At 39.1% G+C, this 26342-nt stretch overlaps 1 protein-coding gene and 1 non-coding gene across 2 annotated transcripts in view; one reads left to right on the plus strand and one right to left on the minus strand.

The window, feature by feature from the left end:
• Positions 1–21374, minus strand: part of JAK2 (Janus kinase 2) — a 100355-nt gene extending 78981 nt beyond the window's left edge. The window contains exons 1-2 of the mRNA XM_028511219.2: positions 21085–21374; positions 20632–20713 (exon numbers count right to left, since the gene is read on the minus strand). The gene's annotated coding sequence lies outside the window, so the exon portion shown is untranslated. The remainder of the gene's footprint in view (positions 1–20631; positions 20714–21084) is intronic.
• Positions 2109–2212, plus strand: LOC114513815. Its single transcript, XR_003685876.1, has one exon. It is a non-coding gene; the product is annotated as a U6 spliceosomal RNA (small nuclear RNA).
• Positions 21375–26342: the final 4968 nt, after the last annotated feature.

Genomic DNA, 26342 nt, shown 5'->3' on the forward strand with positions numbered 1-26342 from the left:
AAGTGCTAGCAGAAGCCACTGCTCCTTTGACAAGCCCTCACCCACAGAGCCAGCAGGTGGGCACAATATCTGAGACTCCATCAATCAGGCTTACACTGTTTGCACTGCTGGGGTAATTGCTCTAGGTCCCACACAAGCTGTTTCTAGAGGCTTTTCCATATGAATGGCTGTCTTGGTTCAGACTTCAGATTCCTGAAATCTCTCAAATAAGCAGCACCTGGCTTCAGCATGTCCCCTTACCCCATACCTCTCTCACCAAGTGACTCCAGCCCCAAAACTAGCAGCAGCTGTTTCACAGCTTGGCCTCGGTTCTCAGCTTGGCCTCACCTGGACACCCCCAAGCCTAGCACAAGTAGTAGCCATCTGAAAACTGCTTTGTAGCTCATGCCAGGTGGCCCTGGGCAAAACAGAGGCTGCAGCTGACCTTGGCCTGCAACTCCCAAGAGGCCCCAGTGGGTAGCTTAAGACCACATGGAAGTATCACCACCCAACCACCTACACAAACAACACACTTAAAGAGTGAGTCAGAGAGCAACAGGGCCCCACTGAAGTAAATCCTGCTCCGTGGCGAGGGCCTCTGCACAGCTGATTGGAGCTTGGTGATCGCAGCCAGTCCTTGCAGCTGATCATCCTGGGGGAAATCCTTCCCACTGACGGGCCAACAGCAATAAATGCTCAACTGCAACAGGAGGGGTACACAGCTCACATGGAGGGTACACCTGGAGTGCCCAGCTAGAGTGATCAGGGAGGCTGTGCCTCTGGACCCTAGAGTACTATGTCAGGCCACTGTACTAAGCCTAGGAGATGTTGCAGCTCTACCTAATTAATACACAGAAACAAATACAGGTAGGCTGCCAAAATGAGGAGACAAAGAAACATGTCCCAAATGAAAGAACAGAACAAAACTCCAAAAGAACTAAACAAAATGGAGACAAGCAATTTACTAAATGCAGAGTTCCAAACACTGGTTATAAAGGGTACTCAGTGAACTTAGTGAGAATCTCAACAACATGAAAAAAGACCAGTTGGAAATGAAAGATAGCTCTAGCCAGTGTGGCTCAGTTGGTTGGAGTGCCATCCCATAAACAAGAGGTTGCAGCTTCAACTCCTTTTTAGGGCACATGCCTGGGTTGTCGGTTCAGTTCCCAGTGAGGAGCAACCAATCGGTTTCTCTCTCACATCAATGTTTCTCTTTCTCTTTCCACCTCCCTTGCCCTCTCTCTAAAATCAATAAGCAAGTCCTTCAGTAAGGATAAAAAGAACAAAAAAAGAAATGAAGGCTACACTAACTAAAATGAAGAATAATTTACAGGGAATCAACAGCAGAGAAGATGAAGTCAAGAATCAAATCAACCATATGGGAGGAGTCTCTGGCACAACTTTAAGCATGCCAACAACATTCACATAACGGGGCACACTGGGAGCAGAAGGAGAATATAGAAATTGAAAACCTATTTGGAAAAAAAATGATGACAGAAGACTTCCCTAACCTGGTGAAGGAAAGACATACAAGTCCAGGAAGCACAGAGAGTCCCAAACAAGATGTACCCAAAGAGGCCACACCAAGACACATCATAATTAAAACTCCAAAGGTTAAAGACAAAGAGACAATCTTAAAAGCAACAAGAGAAAAGTAGTTAGTTACCAACAGGGAGCTCCCATAAGACTGTCAGTTGATTCCTAAACAGAAACTTTGCTGGCCAGAACAGAGAAGGGAATGGCAAGAAGTATTCAAAGTGATGAAAAGGAAGAACCTACAACCAAGATTATTCTATCCAGCAAAGCTATCATTTAGAGTCAAAGAACAGATAAAGAACACCCCAGACAAGAAAAAGCTGAAGTTCATCACCACAAAACCAGTATTATATGAAATTGTTAAAGATCTTCTTTAAGAAGAAGGATAAAACATATGAACAAGAAAAATGGCAATACATAACTATCAACAACTGAATCTAAAAAAAAACAAAATAAACGAACAAGCAGAACAGAAACAGACTCATAGATAGACAACATTTTGACAGTTACAACATGGGAGGGGAGTTGGGGGATGGGTGAAAAAGGTGAAGGAATTAAGAAGTACAAATTAGTTGTTACAGAATAGTCATGGGGTGCTCACTTCCGCAGCACATATACTAAAATTGGAATGACAGAGAAGATTAGCATGGTCCTGCACAAGGATGACGTGCAAATTCGTGAAGCATTCCCTATTTTTTAAAAAAATAATAGTCATGGTGACGTAAAGTTATACCATAAGGAATATACTCAGTACTATTCTAATAACTATGTATGATGTCATACGGGTACAAGATTTATAGGGATTATCACTCAGTAAATTATATAATGTCTAATCACTGGGTCATACACCTGAAACTAATATAATAATCTATGTCACCTGTAATTAAAAAATAAACATTTTATAAAGTCAGAAATGGTAGAGACTTTAAGCACATTTAGTATAAGGCCATGGGATAAATTTTGTACAGATGTTATGAATGCTTTAAAACCAAAGTAATTTGGTTGTAGAAGGAGAGGCGTTATATACATTCATTAAGCAAAGCTTAAAAGTGTTTGCTAAAGTAAAAGGTCCCTGTGAATCTGATACATTAAACCAAAGATGGTACACAAAAAAGCAGTTGTTAGTTGCTAATCTTTCTTTACTTGTGCATATACAGACCTCTTTGTTCATCTAAAATACACTTATAAAGCTGTAACAGTACAAAAGAGCCCCTTTTTGGGTTAATGAAGAGGAATAGTGTCTGAGATAATATAAGAATCTCATTTATTACATAAAAACTATGTATCTCCTATAAACAAGATTAAAGGAAAATGATGAAGTTTTTTTTTAAGTAGAGATCCTGTTAAATTCTGCTTGAATGTATTTGATAGGCATTTAAAACCAACATAGTATTGGTATTCACACAGATCAGTAGACCACAACAGAACCCAGAAATGAATCCAAGTATACATGTGAACTTAATATAACAATATTTTGACAGTTACAAAAACTTTATTTGTCTACAAAAGGCACTGGCATAACTGATGGTACAACTAGAGAAACATGCTAAATCTATACTTTATATAAAAATAAATTACATATAAATTAAATATTTAATGTAAAATATAAAAGAATGAAAATATTGAAAGAGCCTTCGAGTAACTTTTACCTGGAATGGAAAAAATTTATAATGCAAAATGAAAAACCCAAAATCCATATAACAAAATTCACACAAATTGCTTGTCTGAGTTTTCATTTTCCTTGGCCAACAAAATGTTTTTTATTCCCATTTTAATTTCAGTGCCTTAGGACATGCACTGTCCGGTTCCCTGCAGTCTGCCTTTCCCCGACTATCTTACATACTAAGCCTCTTTACACACATTAATGACACTGAAGTCAATCAAGCAGTTTACCTATACAGTAAAGAAAAAGATGTATTATATTAAATTTTCAATTTTTCTTGAGAAAAGGAATCATAAACAAAAGCAAAAGACAGATTGAGAGAAAATATCGGCAATTCATTTGTCAAACAAGGAGTATCTCCAAAATCCAAAGAGCTCCACACACTGATAAAAGACAATCCACTAGAAAAAATGACAAATTACAACTTTCCACCAAAAATACATTTTGAGCACATATAAAATATTTACAAAAATTGACCATAAGGAAACATATCCTCAAAAATTAAAGAAAGAAAATTAAAATTAAGCATAACAAAATCTAAAAAAACTACTTCAAATTAAACTAACTGCTACTAGGAAATTATCTCTGTAATGAGTATATATGCCTTTATTTCATTTCTTTTTATATTTGTAGTTTATTCATTCAAAATGACTTAAAACACATTTTCAAGTGTTTGTAAATACTCTCGTTAAAAATCATTTTTGTTAGCTCTTCTTAATGCTCTTCTGACTTGTCTCCTTACATATGTGAAGTTGGACATTTCCAATAATTTCTTTGGTGTGTTTTAAATCCATCCACTTTAATTATTTCTATACTCAAAAAAATCTTTCACATATGTACATCCTTTCCAAACCAAACATCTAAGCAAGAAATAAAAGAAAACAAAGATGGATACACTTGACTACATAAAACTATGAACATCATAATCAAGTTTTTTTAAAACTGAGAAAGAAACATGCTACAAAGGTGTAATAGAGTTATGTAAGTAATCCTTACAAATCAATGAGAAAAGTGATCAAAGAACATGAGTAGGCATTTTACAAAAAAAATGCAAACATTCCCTAAAATGAAGACACAGTCAACATCATTAAATGAGAGGAAAGTAAATAAAAATGAAATATTGTTTCTTCCTTGTCAGACTGGCAAAAATTAAGATTGGCAATACTCAACTTTGGCAAGGATATAGAAGAAAGAATACCTAAGACTTTTTCCTTTTAAAGGACATAAGACACAATAGTAGGATGTGTATCTAAGAATTCTATGGAACACTCTTAATAATAATGAAAAAAATTTCAATAATATTAAAGGGATCTGATAAATACACTATGGTATTCATACCCAATAGAATAGTACGAAGACATTAAAAATTATATCCATGGCTTACATTATAATCTTAGCATTATATCCTGTTCATAGCAAAAAATGGACACTGAGTATTGGTTGAATAATTGATTATATCAATGATTTATTTATTTTTAATGAGTGATTGATTGAGTGTGTGGGTGGTAAGTGATTAACTGACCGAGTGACCCACTGAGTGGCTTGAGTTACTAAATGATGAGCTAAATACTGTATTTTGCTGTATATAATGCACACCCTCATCTTTGTGTGCGTTATACACGGGATTATTATACCCATGCATTATGCATATCCTTATTTTTCCCTCAAAAATGTGGGCAAAAAGTGTGCATTACACAGAGCAAAATACAGTAATGAATGACAAACTAAATGATGACCCTAATCATTTCAAGCTGTATTTGAATTTGTCACTATACACAAACATCCAGAAAGATATTTAAACTTATTAAGCAAGGTTGGTCAATCAGACGCACTTGCAACTCTATCTGCCCTTTTTGTTGATGAATGTAAATTTTTATCTTTTTTTTTAATCCTTACCCATAGACATACTTAGAGAGGGGAAGACAGAGAGCGAAAGAGGGAGAGCGAGAGAGGGAGGGAACATCAATGTAAGAAAGAAACATCTACTGGTTGCCTTTCACACGCCCCTAACTGGGGACCTAGCCTGCAACCCAGGCATGTGCCCTGACTGGGAATAGAACCTGCAACATTTTTCAGCCTACGGGATGACATTCCAACCAATAAAGCCACACCAGCCAGGGTGATGAATGTAATTTTTAAATGACCAATATAGAAATAATCCCTGGCTTAGAAATCACAGCATGGTTCACAGAAGCCAATGCTGGAATAAAACAGAGTCTGGAAATAGACCCAAATACATACATAATTTAAAACACTACCAGTTCACAGAAGTAGAGAAAAGATGGGTTATTCAACACACAGGGTTGGAACAATGGAAAAACTATTGAGGGTAAAAAGTTGGGTCCCTTCTTACACCTTACACCAATATGAATTCCAGATAAACCAAGAAAACATGGGAGAGTTTCAATATAATGTCAGAGTTAAGTGGGGAACTAAGTAGGACTTTTTTTTAAGTTGTAAAAGGAATGACTAACAAAAAGAACAACATAAAAAGTAAAAATATATGCGTGACAAAAAATTGCACTATAAGCAGAGTCAAAAAGATAAAAAGACAACCTAGGTAAAATATTTACAATTCACTTCACACAGAACTATTTTTCTTAGTCTAGAGCTCCTGATAGGGGAACTCAAGAGTGAAAGATTTTATCTTCAGTTGATATGCTTAAGTGACTAATACATGTGGAAGATGTCAGAGTGTATGACCTACATCAAGGATCCCCAACCCCCAGGCCACGGACCAGAGGCGTATCTGCCCATGGCCTGCTAGGAACTCAGCCATACAACAAGAGGTGAGCTGCATGCCAGGGAGTGAAACTTTGTTCCCATTACCACCTGAACTCTGCCTCCTGTCTCCTTCCCACCCCCATCCACCTGAACTCTGCCTCCTGTCTCCTTCCCACCCTCACCCATGGAAAAAAATGTCTATCGTCTTCCACGAAACCTAAACCAGTCCCAGGTGCCTAAAAGGCTGGGGACCCTTGAACTACACTACTCTAGGACGTCAACAAGCAATTCAACCTTTGTGCCCCAAGGGGTCTGCAAGAGATGGACTTGGTATATGCGCTATTGTGTTCCAGGGAGGGAATGTGGGAGATGGAGATAAAGAATTGTAGACCAGCAGATAAAGAAATACTAGGAAAATTGCTGCTGGACTGCAACTCTTTGTCAACTTTTTTCCAAACCCCTTACCTACCCTTTCATTCTCCCTAAAAAATGGTCAGCTTGAGACAAGATGTTAAGACAGTTTGTGAGGGTACATAATCAGCCATCTTCTCTGATCACCAGCATCTGAATAAAGTGCCCATAGAGATTCAATCCTTGTCTCTACTTATTGGTACTTGTAGTGACCAGCAGCACAAATACCGACTTTTCCAGTTTCACTCCCACAAATCATAGTAAAAGGTCAACAATCAGAAAATGGGCCAAGATATGAGTGAACAGTTCCCAGAAAAGAAAAACTCAAAGCAAATTAAAATTATGAGATTCCATTTTTCACATCTCAAATTGACAAATATCAAACCATCTGAAAATAAGTGTAGAAAAGTATAAGCTGGCATTTCTCTGGAGACCGATCTGGCAATATTTACTGAAATCAGTAACACATACCACTTTTGAATCAGCAATTCCTCTATGTAATCTAGAGTTATGGTCCTACACATGCAAACTGACTTATGTACAGAGAAATTTAACATATTTTTTAAAACGTTATTTATTTATTTTTAGAGAAGGGAGAGAGAAGGAGAAAGAGAGGGAGAAAAACGTCGATGTATGACAAAATCATTGATCAAACGCACTCCAACTGCGGACTGGCCCACAACCGAGGCATGTAACCTGACTGGGAATCAAACTGGTGACCTCTTGCTTTGCAGGCTGATGCTCAACCAACTGAGTCACACTGATCTGGGCTTTAATACGTTTTGAAATCTAAAACATTTTAAATGTCACTTGTTCAGAGTAGATAAAATTTTTGAGAAAATAAAAACAGAAAAATACAGACAACCCTTTCAAAGAGCTTTGCTCTAAAGGGAAGTGGAAAATGCATCAGTAGCTAGAAGAGAATGTGTCAATTAATGGTATTAAATTGGGAATTGACAAACTACTGTATTTTGCCATGTATAATACACTCCTGTGTATAGTGTGCACCCACATTCTATGCACATTATACACAGGATTATTATACCCATTATTATATCCATGGTATGTAATCATTATACTCATGTATAATGCTCATCCTTATTTTTCCCTTCAGAACTTGGGCAAAAATGTGCGCATTATACATGACAAAATATGGTAATGCTCACAGGTCAAATTCAACCAGTTGCCAGTGTGTAAATAAACCTTTGCAAATTCTTTATTTTTGTATTGCCCTTGGTTGCTTTTGCATCACACAGGCAGAATTGAGTAGTTGCAATAGGGATAATCTTGCCAGCAAAGCCTAAAATATTTGCAATCTGGCCCTTACTAGAAAAACTTTGCCAACCCTGGTTCACATCAGTGATTCTCACAGTCTGATCCTCCAATCAACATCATCAGCCATCACCTGGGAACTTGTTAGTAATGCAAATTCTCAGGTCCCACTCAAGAACAACTGAAACAGAAATTCTGGGAATGGGGCCCAGCAATTTGTGTTACAATCAAACCTCCAGGCAATTTTGAGAAGAACCTCTGGGTTAGGGGACAGTTCTAGAATAGCCAGGAACAGATGAGGACCCATCTGAAGTTTGAGTTCACAAATATAAAAGGGATTAAGGAGATTTAATTGAAGCCTAATAAGCCTCAAGGAGGCTGTCAGAAACGGCTTAAAGGAAAGTGAGGAAAATACTACTGAAGGCTGAATTAGAGATCTTTGTCATATAGTAATGGAAAGTTTGGCAAAACTATCACCTACAGTATTATAGAAAATAAAATATACACAGCAGACTCTTTAACAACACAGGAGTTAAGGGTGCTGATTCCTGTGCAGTCAAAAATCTGCATATCACTTTGGACTCCTCCCAAACTTAACTATTAATAGACTACTGTTGACCAGAAGCTTCACCAATAACATCGTCAATTAACACATACTTTGTATAAGTTTTATATACTTCATTCTTAAGAAAGTGTTAAGGAAATTATAGGGAAGAGAAAATACATTTATAGTACTATACTGATAAAATACATTTATCACTACAGTAAGTTTATGTCATCTGATTATTTACTATTCATTAAGTGGCAATGGATCATCATCAAGGTCTTCATCCTTGTCTTCACATAGAGCAGGCTGCAGAGAAGGAGGAGGGGGCACTGGTCTTGTGGCCTCATGGGTGGCAGAGGCAGAATACATGGAAAGGGTAACAGGAGAGAGGCTCCACTGATGTAACTTTATAGAAATACATCGTAATTCATCTAACTTTTTTGTTTTTTCATTTCTCTAAAAATGTTTCTACATAGTACCAACCCTCCAGGCAATTCCACCATCCACTTTACTTCCAGTGTCAGTATCATAGAAAGGTTCATGTCATAAAAGAAGTCAAAAGCAGTCCTGAATAATCGGAACCCTTCTGTCAGACTGTCTAATGTCTGTTTTCTGGCTCTGCGTCTTCTACATCTTTTTCCTCACGTATGACACAGGTTCTGGAGCACTGCTCTCCATCAAGTCATCTTCTGTTAATTTCTCTGGTGTGGTGCCTATCAGCTCTTGAATTCTTCCAGGATTCATACCTTTAAAGTTTTCACCACCCACCTTTTTTGTCATACTCACAATCTCATGATTTCCTTGATTGGCTTTGTCATAACTCCTGTGAATTCACACACAACATCTGGACAGTTTTCTCCAGCAGGAACTTATTCAGGCTTGATGACTTTCACAGATTTTTCTTTAACAACGATGGCATCTTCAATGGAGTATAATCCTTCTAGGCTTTCATGATGTTCTTTCTATCAGGGTTCTCTTCCATAGTGTTGACAATCATTTCCAGGTCCTTATGACTCCCTGACCAAGAGGCTGAATTAGAAACAATGTGTTTTAGGGGCAAGACCATTTTGGTGCCTTTGGTGTTGAACTCATGGGGTTCTGGGTGGCCAAGGGCATTGTCCACTAGAAAAAGAACTTTAAAGGCCAGTCCCTTACTGGCAAAGTACAATACTTCCTGACTTCAGGAACAAAGCATCAAAAAAGCCAATCCAGAAAAAGGGTTCTCATTGTCCAGGCTTCCTTGTACAACCAAAAGCCCGGCAGCTGATGTTTATCTTTTTTCTTCAAGACTCTGGGGTTAGCAGCTTCATAGAGAGGGGCAGTCCTGATCATAAACCCAACTGCTTTTGCACAAAACAGCAGAGTTAGCCTATTGTTGCCTGAAATCCTGATGCTCACCTCCTCACTAATACATGTCCTTTGTGGCATTTTCCCAAATAGGGCATTTTTGTCTGCATTAAAAACTTGTTCAGGCAAATATCTCTTCTCCTCAATAATTTTCTTAATGATGTCTGGGAACTCATCTGCTACTTCTTGTTCAGCAGATGCTGTTTCTCCTGTTATCTTGACATTTTTTATGCTAAATTTCTTTGTAAAACTATCAAACCATCCTTATGCTAGCCTTAAATTCTCCTATACTTTCTTTTTGCTTTAAGTTGTCATATAATCACTTTGGATTTTTTGGAATTATAGTCCATGGTTATGCCTTTCTTATAGCAATTCTGCACCCACATAAAAGGTGAATTTTCAATATGAGATAAAAGTGTATTTAGCAAAAAGAACAAAGTTTCGTACCTGCTGATGTAGCTGCAGCAACAGCTTCACAAATTTTTTTTTACAGTGGTCCTTATGCTAGATTCATTTATCTTGAAATGGTAAGCAACTGCAGCTATACACTTCAATTTGCAGTACAGTTGTCCCTCACTATATTGCGGTTCACTTATTGCAGCTTCACTGTATCATGGGATTTTTTTTAAAAAATATCTAATTCTGTATCACAGAGTTTTCGCTCTATCACAGAATTTTACAGTATATAGGTATTTATATAATACTTATGATTTTAATTATTTTTGCCTAAAAATTTAAAACCATATAAAAAATATAAAAAATGTTATTCAAACATATTAAAAGAATATTAAATCAAAATAAAATACAGTATGTATTTCATCAGCAGATGAATACCATACTGTACACAATGGAAATGTAGTATGCCACTACTGCTTGCGCAAGTTTGCCAGTGTGAGATTGTACACGGCACACTATTGGCTGATGGAATGGAAGGCAACCAACCATAACACTGTGTTCTGTATCCTAGGCACCGATTGGCTCCATGACCGTATCATCAGCCTGTTTGCTCTCCTGCACAGTGCCCATCGGTTCAGCATCTCTCCTCGTCTACTTCACATCGAGGTCGGATTGCTGCACGTAGTGTTGTTCTGCAGTGCTGTGTTTTTGTGAAACTTTTGTAAAAGTCTGAATTTATTTTAAGCCCTACGATGCCATCCAAATGTTCTGAGCTTTCTAAGGCTTCTGGCAGTGAACCCAAGCACCAAAGGAATATGCTTACCATCAAAGAAAAGGTGGAACTTCTTGACATGTTAAAGGAAGGCAAAAGCCTCGCAGCTGTAGGCTGCCATTACAGGATCAACCAATCTACTGTTTGCTACATATAAAGAAAGATGAAAAGAATATTAGGTCTACGGCAACAATGACTTTTAACAAGACTGCAAAGAAGGTGGTCACTTCCCGCAATAAGGCCATTGTGAGGATGGAGTCTGCATTGGTTTTGTGGATAAATGACTGCAGGAAGAAGAATATCTCACTGGACACCAACACCATCCAGACGAAGGCCAAGAAACTTTATGATAGTTTTGCAGAAAGCACGGATATTCATGACGGTGACAAGGATGAAAATGAGGACGACAACACAGAAGCAGGACCGTCAAGTGCTTCTCCCACCAGACCAACCCCATTCAGTGCCAGCAAGGGCTGGTTTGACGAATTTCAGAGATGCTTTGGACTAAAGAGTGTTTCTCTGCATGGAGAAGTTGTCTCTATGGAGAGAAAACAGCACCAGCAACTCCTGATAACTATGTTCATCACTGGGATGAAGAGATCAGTTATGCCTATACCTTTAGCAGAAATAGAAGTTATAGCCCAGGGCAAAGATACTGCACCACGTGATGAAGCACCTGATGTAGTGGTGCCTTCAGAAGAGCTGTAATGCTCTTCTTGGCTGTGCAGTACATTCATCTCATCGTCATCACCTTCATTGCATTCAGTAAGGACAGCTACATAATTCATGGTCTTCATCATTCAGGTTGTAGTATACTTCACTGGTGAGTACCCATATAGAATTGTATATGTTGTTAAAATTACATAGGTTTAAGAGTGTAAAAAGTGTTTAAGAGCATATGAAGTGTTTATAAGAGTGTGGGAAAGGTTAATAAGAGAGTGGGAAAGGTTTATAGGAGTGTGGGAAGGGTTTATAAAGCCTTAAAATATATACAAATAATAAAATAAATATAACACCGCTACTTCTCAGATTTTCACCTATTGCAGGGGTCTCTGGAACATAACTCCTGCAATAGGTGAGGGATCACTGTACATACAAAACAATTCAACTTCTTGTCAAGAGCATTTCCAACATGGCACTCTGTATGAGTGGCATGGTGTTATTAAAGGTTCATAACATTGCAATAAACAATGAAAAATACACAAGAACCATAAGCGATCACTTTGACTGTAATATGCAATTGTGACTAGAGAGGAATTTCTCGCATGGAGATGATTAAGGTCACACGTTTTAAGCAGATCCTTGCAACACTCAAGCTCACCACAATAGCAACAGAAGGTAGTTTTGAAATTATTACAGGAGTACAGTATGTACTATCGTTAACTTTTGCATCTTTATTTTATTTACCTTTATCTCAACAGTGAATGTTGCCATGCATAGTCTGTGTTTCTGTGCCTAAGTTTTGGTAAATTTTGACTTTCTATAATTTGTGTATATTTTATGTTACTATCATAAAATGATAAAATAGATTAGTATCTACATATATTTATGCATTCGTGGCATACCTAACCTTTTCTTAATTTTATAAATATTTCTAAGCTACACAGTTCATCTGTAAGTTTTTCAAATTATCACAAATCTCCAAAACTTTTTCCAACACATTTATTTAAAAAAAGCTACATAAAAGTGGACCCATGCAGTTCAAATCAATGTTGTTCGAAGGTCAACTGTACTTAAGGAATTAAGAAGATTCTATGTAAAATGTTGAAGAAGCAGTTAACTTCTTCTAGCTACCTTAATAATTGAGAGAGCAAAGAGAGATGAACTAAAGAATGAGTTATTTACTTTTTGAGTAGAATTTCAAGGAAATGTAAAGGCCTCAAAACAGTCTTTTCTGTCAGCAAAGTGTTCTTGAAGTAAGAAATGGTCTCAGGGCAAAGATTAATCTAGACTGGCACTGTGAGATACATTCTTAAAACCTTAGCAAGATCTAAGTCAGCACTTTACAGGTCCTTTCAGACACAAAATTTAACTTAGGATCTTAAGAGTTTTGTTACATGGAAGCCCCACAGGGAGGCTAAGGTAGGAAAAAAATTCTATAAAAGATTTGTGGATATGGCTTTTGTCTCATGAAGTCAGCTATGAACTATTACACAGGAAGTCCATAAGTTTTTAAAGGCATTATATTAGCTTAGTATGAAAAGGACAGTAACTATATAAAATAAAAGGAGGCCTTTGGACCTTAAACCACACTATAGACAAAAAGCAAGCTCAGAAGATTACTCAGTTGCAAACAAAAATAAACTCTTCTGGAGGAAAAAAAATGGAGTAATTCAGAAGGTGAAACAAAAGACCAAAAGAAGTAGCCAGGGCCCACTAAGAACAACTAGGTAATAGGACTGAGCCCCAATCAAGAAAATACCTAGCCAGGTATTTTACATGTACCTAGACAGGTTTTAGAATTGCTAGACTATCGTGTGCCTCCCTAATCCCTGTTTGTACAGGAATGACTACTGTGGTTTACATGTGCCTTTCCAATATTGTATGTTAATTATGTGGGAACATTACTTGTCTCTCCATAGGTCTTCATATAAAGAGCAATCATTCTCAAGAAATCAAACCCAAAGAACCTGATCTAGACCTAACTTAGATGATGACATACTGGATTTTCAGCTGTCACAATGGGTTGTGAATTTAGAGGTCTCTGAGGAGGAGGTTAGTGTCTTTTGCATGTAATTTGGTGTAGGAGGGATGTGAAGTGTGGCAAAACAGTAAACTATGGCAACAGTATTGTCCAAAGATAGCCATAACAATATTCTAGGACCCTAGTCAGGTTGCTCAGTTGGTTAGACCAGTATCTCAATACACCAAGGTTGTGGGTTCAAGCCCCTGGCAGGGAACATACATATAAAAATCAACCAGTATACAAAATTAATATACAGAGTCAGATGCATTTTTATATGCCAATAATGAACAAAGAGAAACTAAGAAAACAATCCTACTCACAATTGCTTCAAAAAGAATAAAAAACCTAGGAATAAACCTAACCTGTGATGTAAAAGACCTGTACCTGGAAAATTGCAAGACACTGAATACAGAAACCGAAGAAGATACAAATAAGTTGAAGCACATACCGTGTTCACAGATAAAACGAATTAACATCATAAAAATGGCCATACTACCCAAAACAATCTATAGATTCAATGCAATTCCTATCACGATTCCAATGATATACCACATTTTGCCATGTATAATGTGCTCCCATGTATAATGCACACCCACATTTTTATATTCATTATACACAGGATTATGATACCCATTATTATACCCATGGTATGTAATAATTATACCCATGTATAATGCACAGCCCTATTTTTCCCTCAAAAAGTTGGGCAAAAAAGTGCTCATTATATACAGCAAAACATAGCACATCAAACTAAAAAGTTCTTGCACAGCAAAGGAAAACATCAACAAAATAAAAAGATGACCCACAGAATGGAAGAACGCATTTCACTGATACATTTATTAAGGGGTTAATATTCAAAATGTATAAAGAACTTACAAAATTCAATACCAAAAAACAAACAACCCAATTTAAAAAATTGGCAAAGGACCTGAATAGACAGCTCTCCTGGGTGGACATACAGATGGCCAACAGACATATGAAAAAATGGCTCAACATCACTACTCATCAGAGAAACACAAATTAAAACCACAATGAGATACCATCTCACACCTGTCAGAATGGCCATCATCAATAAATCAACAAACAAGTGCTAGCGAGGATGTGGAGGAAGGGGAACCCTTCTGCACTGTTGGTGGGAATGCAGATTGGTGCAGCCACTGTGGAAAGCAGAGTGGAGATACCTCAAAACATTAAAAACAGATCTGCCTTTTGACTCAGTGATCCCACTTCTGCAAATATATCCAAAGGAACCCGAAACACTAATTTGGAAAAACATAAGCACCCCTATGTGCATTGCAGTGCTATTTACAATCACCAAGATATGGAAGCAGCCCAAGTGTCCATTAGTAGATCAGTGGATGAAACAAGTATGGAACATTTACACAATGGAATACTACTCAGTTATAAAAAAAGAAGAAAATTTTACCATCTGTGACAGCATGGATGCACCTGGAGAACATTATGCTAAGTGATATAAACCAGTCAGAGAAAGACAAATACCATATGATTTCACTCATATGTGGAATCTAGTAAACAAACTGAACTAACAAGCAAACTAGAGACAGACTCATAGACAGAGAGCAAGATGACAGCTAAGGTGGGTGGGGGAGGAAGGTTAGGGGGTGGAGGGATTGAGCAAAAAGGAAAAAAGACTCATAGACATGGACAACAGTGTGGTGATTACTGGGGGGCGGGGGGAGCAAGTATAAAGGGATTAAATGATAATGGAAAAATACAATAAAAAATAAATTTAAGAAAAAGAATGAACTAACAAATGCATAAATAAGTGGAACAACAAATTGATGTTTCTTCCACTCATTCAAATTAATACAATATTTTAAGAGCATCACCTCCCATCCCATGTTTTCTTCTACAATGTGACCTTGCCAGCCCCCTATTAATAAATGGAGTCTAATCCTCAGTATCACCCCCACTGCCATGTTCACTAAAACACTGGCTTTTAAACTCTGACTCACCATGTAAGAAAGTCAACCCTCTTGAGGTCCCCATATTGTAAGGAAATCCAGGCCACATGCACATGCTCTAGTTAATAGCCCCAGCTAAGATCTTGGTCAACTGCCAGCATTAACTACCAGTCATATGAGTGAAGACACCTCCAGATGATTCCAGTCAGGCAGGGATAACCCACCTTCAGGTTATCCCCAGCCAACAAGTCTTCCCAACTGAAGTCTTAGACATTATGAAGTAGAGACAAGCCATCACTGGTGTGCTCTATTGAATCTAATAAGGTAGGTATTTTACATCAACAAGTTTGGGGATAGTTATGCCACGTAGCAACAGCAGCCAGGCTACATACGGATGAAGATGATCTGGTAGAGACAAAAATAGAAAATAAAAAGGAGAAATACAATTGCAAAACCCTTAAATACAAAAGGGATGGATTCCTCTACACAGAGGAGATGGAGAAGCCTTCAATGCGACACTGAACAGTTCATTCATTGCAAAGGGGAAAAGGGCAGAGTGCAGGTACAGACACAGTGAGGGTGGAGGGTATATGGTAGAATGTAATTTAGAAGTATAGAGGTAATGCCAGATGACACTGTTATGAACTTTATACACATTTTACCACATGAGTCCACCCTTTTAAAATAAAGTTTTTTAAAAAACATGTAGTCCATTCCTCACTTTCTAAATAAGGAAAATATAAGGTTCAATGATTAAGTGACTAGCTCAAAATCACACACCATGTTGACAGCAGAGTCAGTCCCTGATCATGTTTCCAAAGCAGTCTACTTCCTCACATCACAGTACCTTTCATGTTACAAAAATATTACCTAGTGGCACTATATTTCATAATCAGAGTTTATTAAGCTAAAATCATTTAGTAAGCAATAATGAATACTCTACTCCCAAGGACTGATATAAAAAATGCAAGCTGAAGGATGTCCTTGGGAAAATTAAAAGAAGCATTCAAGCAAAACAAATAGTCCATGGACTATCCCCACCTAGTTTACTCTGGTAGCTATACTGTACAGGCTTCAAAAACAGACAATGTTTTCCTTTCCCCTTTCCAATTCTCCAATCCTGAACACTCTTTACGGGGCTAACTTCAGTTTTAAGTTATCTACCAAGAATTTCTCCTTCCTTTTAAAAACTTATGTTATCACTTTATTCAGATTTTACCAGTGGAACAGCACCCAAAAAACCACTTGTCTAACCCACTAGATCACTGAAGTCTACTTATTCAAATAACACAAATGCAAGGCTAATGTCCACAAGGAATAGCAGTAACCATGTAGTATAAAATGAAAGGACACAGAAGAATGATGAATATTCTCAAAAACACCTCCCGTCTTTATTACACCCAAAATTCTCATCATTAATCTCCATGATAAGAGCCCTGTATAGAAGTCTCCACTGTTCAGCCAACTGTCAAATCCAATGATCATCTATCATACTAGAAAGAACAAAATATTAACACCAGTTACTTCTGCATGAGGATAATATAAGCAATTTTCTTCTTTCTTCTTTTCTAGATTTAATACCAGGTAAAATACTAGTACACATTTTTAAGACCTTTTTTCAGTTCTGATTCTCCTCATTTGTTGGCAGTGATCAACAACGATCAACATGTTAATCATTCTCACCTTAACCTACTCTTCCACTTGCTTCTCATGCTAAGTGCCCCTTCTTTGTCTCCTTTGCCAATTCTTTCATCCACTGTCTAATTACAGGCATTTCCCAAGGCTCAATCTCAGGTCTACTGCTCTTTACTCTGAGCACCATGATCCAAGCCTTAAATTTCTCTACCAAGTTCTAGTGATATGTCCCACTCTCTGGCTATCTATTTTTCACTTGACTATCCCACTGTCCCCTCAAACTCAACAGATCCAAAATATAAGTCCAGCTTATATCTGTATCTCCTCAACCGGCTACTAATACCTTCATACCTATCTCTGTCAATACTGCCATTAATAAAATTCTAGCTCTTTCTTTGTCACTAACTAGCTGAGTAACTTCAGACATATTTGTAAATCTCTCTGAGTCTCCTATTCCTAATTCGGAAAATGTATACATTGTGGCCCAGATGTTCTCAAATATCTTGGAGTTGCAACACTTCATTTCCTCTGTCACTGAAGATCAAAACCTCGAAGTCATCTCTGATTACTCTTCTCCACCCCACCACACCCCATCCCTGCCCTATCCTCCTTCCCTATCCAATCCATAATGAAGTCTTGTGTGACACCTCTCCAGTCTTATTTTCACTAAGTGCAAATCCTCATTACTTCAGGCCTAGCATTGGTGCCTCTCTGATTTTCCTAAAAATACTTTTAGCAATCTCTTTCTTAATACAAAAATTATGATAGGTAAAGCTTCTACTACTTATGGAGTAAAGTACATTCTTCTCATGCCAGCTCTTAAAAGGCATTCATAATCTAATTCCAACATACATTTTCAACCTGGTTTCTTATTGCTCTCCTACACAAACCTTCATTTCAGTCAAATTTTTATGTACTTTTTTTTAATGTATCATGAATATCCTGCCTTTGTTTACCTCCTATATAAGTTCATTCCTCTGAAGCAAAGTCAAATCCTACCTAGATTTGATTCTACCTCCTCTCTGGAGCCTTTTATGCTCACTTCAATTCTAAGTGACCTCAAATGTCTGTAACTCTCATTACTTACCTCCCCAAGTGAAAGGGATCTATTTTATATTTTTCTGCATCTCTTTTGAACATAGCAACATACCTATAACATTGTAGGCATTAATAAATATTTGTTTGGTGATTGACTAAAGTTCCTTTTTAATACATAGCATTTACTGAATGTTCCCCATGTGCTTAGCACTCTGTGTATTCGTGCCTTTTAATCTAGGTATTGTTCATCAAAGCATATACAACCAATTTGAAAACATATCGTTAACATCAGGAAAGTAAGTAACTATCAAACAACAAAAGCATGCCCAGTTCTTTCATTTTAAAACTAATCTTGTTGCTCATTTGTCATTCTAGTCACAGTACTGATCAAGTATTTTTGACCATCTCCTCAAACTCAACATGTCCCCCCCAAAAATCATTAGTTCATATCCTTTTGTAATTTCCTTCTCTCCTGGTTATATAGGATTTAAATTAGGCACCATTATAAAACTACCTCTCTCATTTACCACTTATATTAACCCATTCAACATGTCCTGTCCGCATTTCTGTTATCACTAACATGATCAGATGGAACTAACTGATCAATAATTGCATCAATAATTTTGGTAGAGAGGAGGGTCAATTATTGACCAACAGTACAAAAAATGTAGTTTTTCCATTAAAAATAATTTTTTAATCAGAAAAGCCAACCAAAAGCTAAGGCAGAGGTTCTCCAACTTTCTCCATTCAGGAACTCCTCAGTCTTTGTAATTTTTTTCCAGGACCTCTAGGCAAAAGAAACACTTAAGTGGGCAGGTTCAAACCATTTAAATGTTAATGTCCTTACAATGTAGTGCTTGTTGGGCAGTATGTATCTTCTCAAACTTAGGAATGAAATCAGACAACACCACACTCTCACTGCCTTTATCACTGATTTTCATGTAGTATTTGCTTTTTATCAGAGCAACCTCTAAAAACACAGCTTTGCAAAGATATAACATTGCTGAAAGAAATGCATCAATCTAATGTTGAAACTGTGAACTACTTCAAATGAATAGTTCAGGACTGAGTTCACTGGTGCCCTGGGGCACCTCAGCTCACAATTTGGGAAACTGTGCGCCGGGAGCAAAAGGAAGGGGTCTAAAACAAGACACCCCCAACCAACCAAAAAAAAAAAAAAAAAAAAAAAAAGCAATGTGGGAGGGGCAAAAGAAAGTTCTTAGCACAATTAACCACAAGAGGGCAGCACAATAGTTGTTAGGGGCAGCTTATGGGGGTGGGGGTGTCAAAGCAGTAAGTACAACCTTTCCATAAAAAAGCTATAAAACCCCTTAACTAGTTAAAAACCTAAAAGTCCCTTTTCTCCTTATACTAAAGAGGAAGAAACACTGGTCACTGGCAGATCGCCTTATGCAGAGTCATTCTGCCCTTCTCCGAATCTCCTTGGCCTGCCAAGCCAAGATAGCAGCCAAGACTTTTATAGAGGCCAAGCAATTTACCACTTTGCATGCATAATCGTATTCAATCTTGACAACAATCATAAGAAAAGTGAGGCTCAAAGAGATTTTAAATAATACAACACCAGGATTCCAACCTAGATCTGACTCCCAAGCCGGTGTGGTTTCCTATTCTGCCTCAAAAGCACCCCACATTTCAGTAATAGCCAGGTAAAAGCAAAGAAAGATATCCCTTCCCATACCTGAGACACCTGTCTCAAATCACGAGGAAAAAAAAAACACAACAGTACATGATCCTTAAATGGTCCCTAAAACATAATGAACTCCAAACACAGGACATTCAATTAGAGCAAAAACAAGCATTATGTGCTTATCTAGTCAGCAAGTATGACAGTTTTCCTATACAGGTAAATACATGTACTATAAAGGCAAGTGTTGGACACATCCAGTTTGCAGTTGTTTGTTACACACTAACACTTATGTGCATATGCAAAGGATTTTCCCACTTTAAGTGTAAAAGGTGAAGGGGGTGGAGAAAGGGAGGCCAAAGGTTGGTTATTCATCTTCAGATCTGCTGGGTGTTGTATCAGAATATTTGCAGTAGCCCAACAACTCACTTGTATAAGCCTATTATGAAACCAAAAGCAATTGTCATCTCTCATTTCCACTTCTGGTTTCCTTCTCCACACTTCTCCTCCCCACTGTGCATGACACACCTCAGCTGCTTCTATCCTTTCATTCAGAGAAAAGGAGTTTCTCCTGACAGATTAATAATCACCGGAAAGCAAACTGGGTAAATTCAACCGACACAGCAAATTTAGGCAGATAAAACCATCCAGGAAGCATTCAGTGTGGTAGCAGAAACACCAGCAAGAACGGCTAACATGTTCTCTCAATTTGTACCTCTGAGTACTGGAAAATGTCCCTCTTTGAAAGATTAAGAATCTCTGGCTGCTTGAAGAGAAAGGGTACCTGACAACTTTTTTTCTCCAAAGCCCTATTATTGTATAGTCAGCAAAGAAAGAAACAATGAATGTTTCTGAACGGATCCAGGGGCAACAATAAACACCCTCAAGATACTCTCCCAGACAAACATTAAAAGTTCAGCACTGCCTTTCTCAGCAGAGTAAGAAACCATGAGCCCTGCCTGTCTATACACGTTCCCAACCTTCCTGTGCTCCCACTCACAGCTCGTGATACCCTCATCTTTACTGCAGCAATAAAGGCCGGGATGCATACCCACCTTCGCGGGAAGGGGAGGAAGGGCCTCTTTTTCTGCAGAAGAAAAACAGTTCACATCTTGTTCCCTTGCCTGTTTCTGAAACCTAAACAAGAGAAAAAGCAGGTACTACCGCAGAAATCCAGGGAAATGCATGTCGTTTTCCAGTTTGTTTGGATGTCTGGAAAATTTTAAAGAGGAATAAGTAGTAAAGGGTGAGGGTGGATATCAGGCTCACATGGATGCAAATACCAACAGCAAAACACCAAAGCACTCTGTTGTTTCCCCATAAAGAGGAAGATTTTCTTGCTGTCAAGTTTACTGCCAGAAGCAGGGGGAAAGCGGAGACCAGGATGTGGGAGAGTGGTGGAGCGACACCGGCAGTCCCCCACCCAGAGACTAGACAGCAATAATACTGCCAGCTGCACAGATCTGGCGATGAGGACGCGCCCCCAAGCCCACAGGGGCTGCTCCTACCAGGTGCCTCCGGCCGGCCAAGGTCCGCCAAGCCCCGAGAGCGGGTACGGGTCCGAGCGTCCGCCAGGCTGGGGCGCTCCAGTGCGATTTCGGCTCCCCCTCACATCCCTCGGCGGCGAGGATCGGGCCTTTCCCTGAGCCGCGGGAGCAGCTCGTCTCCCCGACGTGCACCGCAAGTCCGGGCCCGGGAGCCGAGTGGTCGAGGCGGCGGCGCGAACTCCCGAGCGAGCCGGCCGCGGGCCCAGCGGGTCAGCGCCCAGAGAGGCCGTTACTACAGCCCCTGCTGCCCCCTCCTGCTCTTCCTCTCTACTTCCTGCAGTGCCCACGACTCTTACTTCAGGCAGCCGGGAAGCCCTTCACAGTAGTCGTCTCCACCCTCGCCCGGGCCACCCAGTTTCCGCAGATCCGCAGGCGACACTAGGACTTAGTCTACCGGTTGGCCCTCTGTCGGGCAGCCTATTCACCGCTCACTGAGGCCAAGTCTGAGCCAGGCGAGGGCGGGAGTGGGGAACAGGCGCGCGCCTTGGACTGCGCGTGCGCCGCTCCCCCCGCGCCGCGCGTCTCCTGGCGCGCGTTGCGGGGCCCAACAGGGAGGGCTACGCAGGACCTTGGTCTCCCACGAAGCCGGCGGGTACCCACGGAGATTCCTGGGACAGCCCCTGGGCCGGAACGGATGGAGAAGCTGAGCTAGAAGGAGTAGGGGAACGACCTCCCCAAGATGGGCGTCTGTGTGCGGCCTGCCGTTGCGGAGGCGGCTGGGAATGAGTCAGCCCAAAGAGGAAGGCGCCCCATGCGCGCAGTCAAGCTCAGCTCAGACTTTCCCCGCCCGCGCACGGCCGTGTCCTTCCTGCCTTTGCTTCCACGTTCCAAGTCCAGTAAACCTGTACTTCCCCAGTCTCCGCCTCGAGACCGAGGGTTGGAGCAACGCGTTTATCCGCGCCGTATTGCGCCAGTGCAGCCCCAAGCACCCAAACTAGAAAGCAGTGAGGGTGGGGTGGGGCCCCCAGCTGCCTGAGAATTGACAAGGCCTGTGTGAATGAGTACAACTTCCATCGTTCCAAAGAGCTTCATTCATCCATTCAACAAATATTTACAGAGCACCTACTAGGTGCCAGGCTGTAGGACCCCAAGGATGCTATGTAATCACTAACTGCCTACTTTTGCGTACTGGAGTAGTATTCTGATAAAGTGACAAAAATGCCTTAAATGTATAACGTGCGGGTGTATAATTGCTGCTAAAAGAAATAATGCAAAGTGAAGGAGTAGAGAGCACACGGTGTGCTATTTTACTTAGGGTTGCCAGGAAAGACCTCCCAGAATAACTAGCGTTTCGGTAGAGATCCCAAGGATGAGAATGAGGCAGTCCTGTGACTATCTTGGAAAAGAGTTTCAGGCAGAGGGACTACCAAAGAGGCAAAGACCCTCAGAAGGGTATGTGCTTAGTAACTTCAAAGGAAAGAGGTCACTGTGGCTGAAGGACAGTGAGTGAGGTGGCAGTGGTAAGAGGTGAGGTCAAATACGTAGGCTTTCACTGACAGTGTGGGGCCCTTTTCACTTATTAGCCTTCTTTCTGTCAATTTGAAAGACCTGATGCATTTATGGCCATACACATGTGATACTGCCCTTCAGATCTGGCTTTTAATAGTTTCTAGTATTTAATAGTTTCTTTAAATAAACCTCACCAAAGCACCTCCCGCATTTCTTCTTACATAAGACCCATTGCAAAGGGTCTTGGAGCAAATGATAGCAGGATAGGAAAGGACCTGAATTCATACCGACTTCTTTAAGGTAAATAATGAACTAGGGCCCTGTTTTCTCATAAGAGGAAGAGATTATAGGGGAATTGCATTCTTATGATGCAATATTGTGATTTATAATACACTCTCAGCACTGTTCATCATACACAGTGCTGAGAGTGATCAAGGTGTCTTTTGTTAACAAGGTGACTTTTGGACCTCATCCAAGGGTAGGATCTGCTTAGCAGGAGAACCAAACAAATGATTAGAGATTTGTAACTTTGAGTCCCACCCACCCCACCTTTATTTGGGGATAAGGGAAAGAGACTGGAAATTAGGTTCAATTGCCAAAGGTCAATGACTCAGTCAGTCATTACTGTGTAAGGAAGCCTCCATAAAAACCCAGGAGGCTGGCTTTTCCTTTTTTGGAGAGTTTCCACATTGGGGAACTAGAATGCTTCCATATGACTTCCACCTTGTAAGGGCTCCAAGCCTCACCAGGACAGACACTCCTTTGTTCCAGGCCTTGCCCTAGATATCTCTTCATCTGTCTATATCCTTTAATATCGTTTTATAATAAACCAATAATCTAGTAAGTACTATGTTTCTCTGAGTTCTGTGAGCCATTCTAGCAAATTAATCAAACTCAAGAAGGGTGTTGTGGGAACCTCTGATTTATAGCCTGTTGGTCAGAAGTACAGGTAACAATTTGGACTTGAGATTGGCATTCTAAATGGGAGGAGTCTTTGGAACTCTCAATCTATAGTTTGCTGGTCAGAAGCATAGGTAAAAGCCTGGGCTTGCAGTTGGCATCCAAAGTGTGTGTGTTCTAGGAAGGGAGGTGACAGGCAGTCTTTGTAAGTCTGACCCCTTAACCTGTGGAATCTGATGCTCCAGGTAGATAGTGTTAGAAATGAGTTGAATTCTTTGACAGTGTCTGAGCAAGAACTTTTGGTTGGTATGAGGGGAACCCTCCCTCCCATGATGGAATTGGGTCCAGGAACCCTATTCATATGGCAACTGATTTGCAAGCAAAATATGCTGCAGAATCACTTTTTATTAATTTCTTTTTTAAAAATTAGAAATGTAAGCTGAGACTCAAATGGCAAATCTGAAACCTTCTTAGAATATTAAAGCTAAAATTACAAGCAGCAACTGCTATAAGAGTTCTCTTTTCTGCAAACAAAAACTGTTACTGTAGTACAAACCAGAACACAGACCCACACAAAAGAAGATAAGTGCTAAATGTGGCTTTTATGTCAGGGTTAAAATAAAAAGCACTCAACTGTGGAGATAAAAACATTCTCTCTTGTGAGGAAGAAAAAAGCCTTTTAGAGCTCTGAAAGTGCAAATACATTCATTGTAGTTAAGTGATGTTTCTATATTTTGTGATGATGTGTGTATTCAACCAGGCATGGTGTCTGTTACTATCCACTGCCTATTCACTAAAAAAGCCATTTGGAACTAGAGAATATTGAGAGTTTCTGTGGGGAAATGGATTCTTTTTTTAGTTTTTTTTTTTTTTATATTAGAGATTCGGATATGGAAGACAGGTGGAAAAGGGAAATATGTTATTCAAAGGTTTATACAATTGAGAAGTCAATATACCTGTGCAGAGAGATTAAATGACTTGCTTAGTGTCTGTCACTAAGACAGATACATTCAAATAGAAAGCCTCTCTTCTCACTAAAATATTAGGATTTTAAGATAATACTGCCCTGGAATATTTAGCTCTTTTCACTCTATAGAGAATTGTTTAACTCTTTGTGTGATCCCTGGTAGCTAGATATTTGATATCAGGGCAAACATTTCAGAAAGTTTGTCCTGTTCTTTGATAATAACATAAGAAAGTACAAAAAAAAAATTGACCTAGTCTTTCACAACATTCTTTCACACAACATGGAGAAACAAGAAATGTGGTTTGGCTGATAACACATTTAGATCCAGAACCGATTGTATGGCCCCTATCCAAAAATAAAAATTAGCAGGTAATTGTGAACTGTGGGGCAGTAAATAGTGGTATGCAGCAAAGTTCTGTGCTCCCACAGTGCTCCCATATTTGGCTGAATATGGCAAAAAAAAATTTCCAAAACCTCCTCTATGCTAAAGACATTGTCTCTGTATCAATCCTCTCATTCTTCCATATAGTCTCAAAGAAAGAAAAAAGTGTTCTTGGAAACAGGTCCCTCCTTTCCTTGAGATAATCAGGTAAGTTTAACTTCTGTACATGAAAACCCAAACAATATTCACCTCTGTAAATTAGGAATAATAGCCTCCTTCAGTTGATAATTACATTATGCAAAATGTTGATTATAATTATGCTTTATAAAAATAGTTAACTAAAATAGAGGTAAAGTTAGCGATTCACCAAAAAATATTTTTCTTTGTAAAAGGATTCATACCAAGATTCACTCTTAAATATAGAAATTCCCCTGGCATATTGTTAGTTTGCAGAACATCAGTTCCTGAGTCCTTATTTAGATTAAGGATTCTCCACTCTCCACCCAGAGTAGCCAGCCTCTAGCCCCGAAACTATTGTTTGTGACTCTGCCCCCACACTCTTGATTGTACTGTGAATCGTCACCTGACTAACCCAGTCAGGGTTTCCCTCCTGGGGAAGTTGGAACTGGGATTCAAAGACAGTTGCTCAGACTTTTGTTCACTTAAAACAAAGTTACTCATGCTGTAAAGTTAAGCACTGTGAGGTTGCCACCCTTACTCAAGTACATGATGTTGATGGAAAGCTGATTTGCTGTGGAAGAAAAGAATGACCCGAAGACAGAAAAAGCAAACGTGCACCAGCAATAATCCTCACAGTTTTTTAGTTTCCTTTTCCTTATAAGGCCTAAAGAACCTTCCTGTATTTGGTATCTTAAAAATACTTCCTTATGAGAAATTTCATTTTTTATTTAAGCTGGGTCTAGTGGTGTCAGCATACTGTAAGTGAAAGAACCTGGAGAAAGATAGCTAGGATAGCACACTGGTGAGAAGAAAAGAAAATATACTCTCAGATTACAACATGGAAAATGTATATATTTTAAAAATCTAATTTACTGACAAATTTTGAAAGTCTACCTTCAACTATAAGGCCAAGCATAACTATATAAGTATTTGTCACAACTAAGACATTACATGGAACCCATAGGTTGGCAGAAAATAAATGATCTTTGAGGGTGATTGATAGTTCCTACAAGGAAGTTTGCCTCACCTGCTCTTCCCTACCATCACTTCCTTCACCACACTGTTCAGTTTTCTTTTCTCGCTAGCGTCACTCTACTTCCTCTAAAAATTCTGTGATTCTTCGGAGATGTAGCTACAGTAATTACTTAATTATTCCATCCTAACTACACTACTGATCAAAGCCAAATCTAGTTTGATATTAAAGCATCATAAACATAAATCATTGAAATACTCTGTTTTTCCGTTTTTACCTATGAAATACATAACTGGACCAGAAACTGCTGCAAGAAAGAGTTGTCAATTTTAACTTGTACTCCTAGTTGGGTATCTACCCCCAATGTC

Source organism: Phyllostomus discolor, chromosome 3 (assembly GCF_004126475.2).
Source record: "Phyllostomus discolor isolate MPI-MPIP mPhyDis1 chromosome 3, mPhyDis1.pri.v3, whole genome shotgun sequence".
In the NCBI taxonomy this organism is placed as follows: domain Eukaryota; kingdom Metazoa; phylum Chordata; class Mammalia; order Chiroptera; family Phyllostomidae; genus Phyllostomus; species Phyllostomus discolor.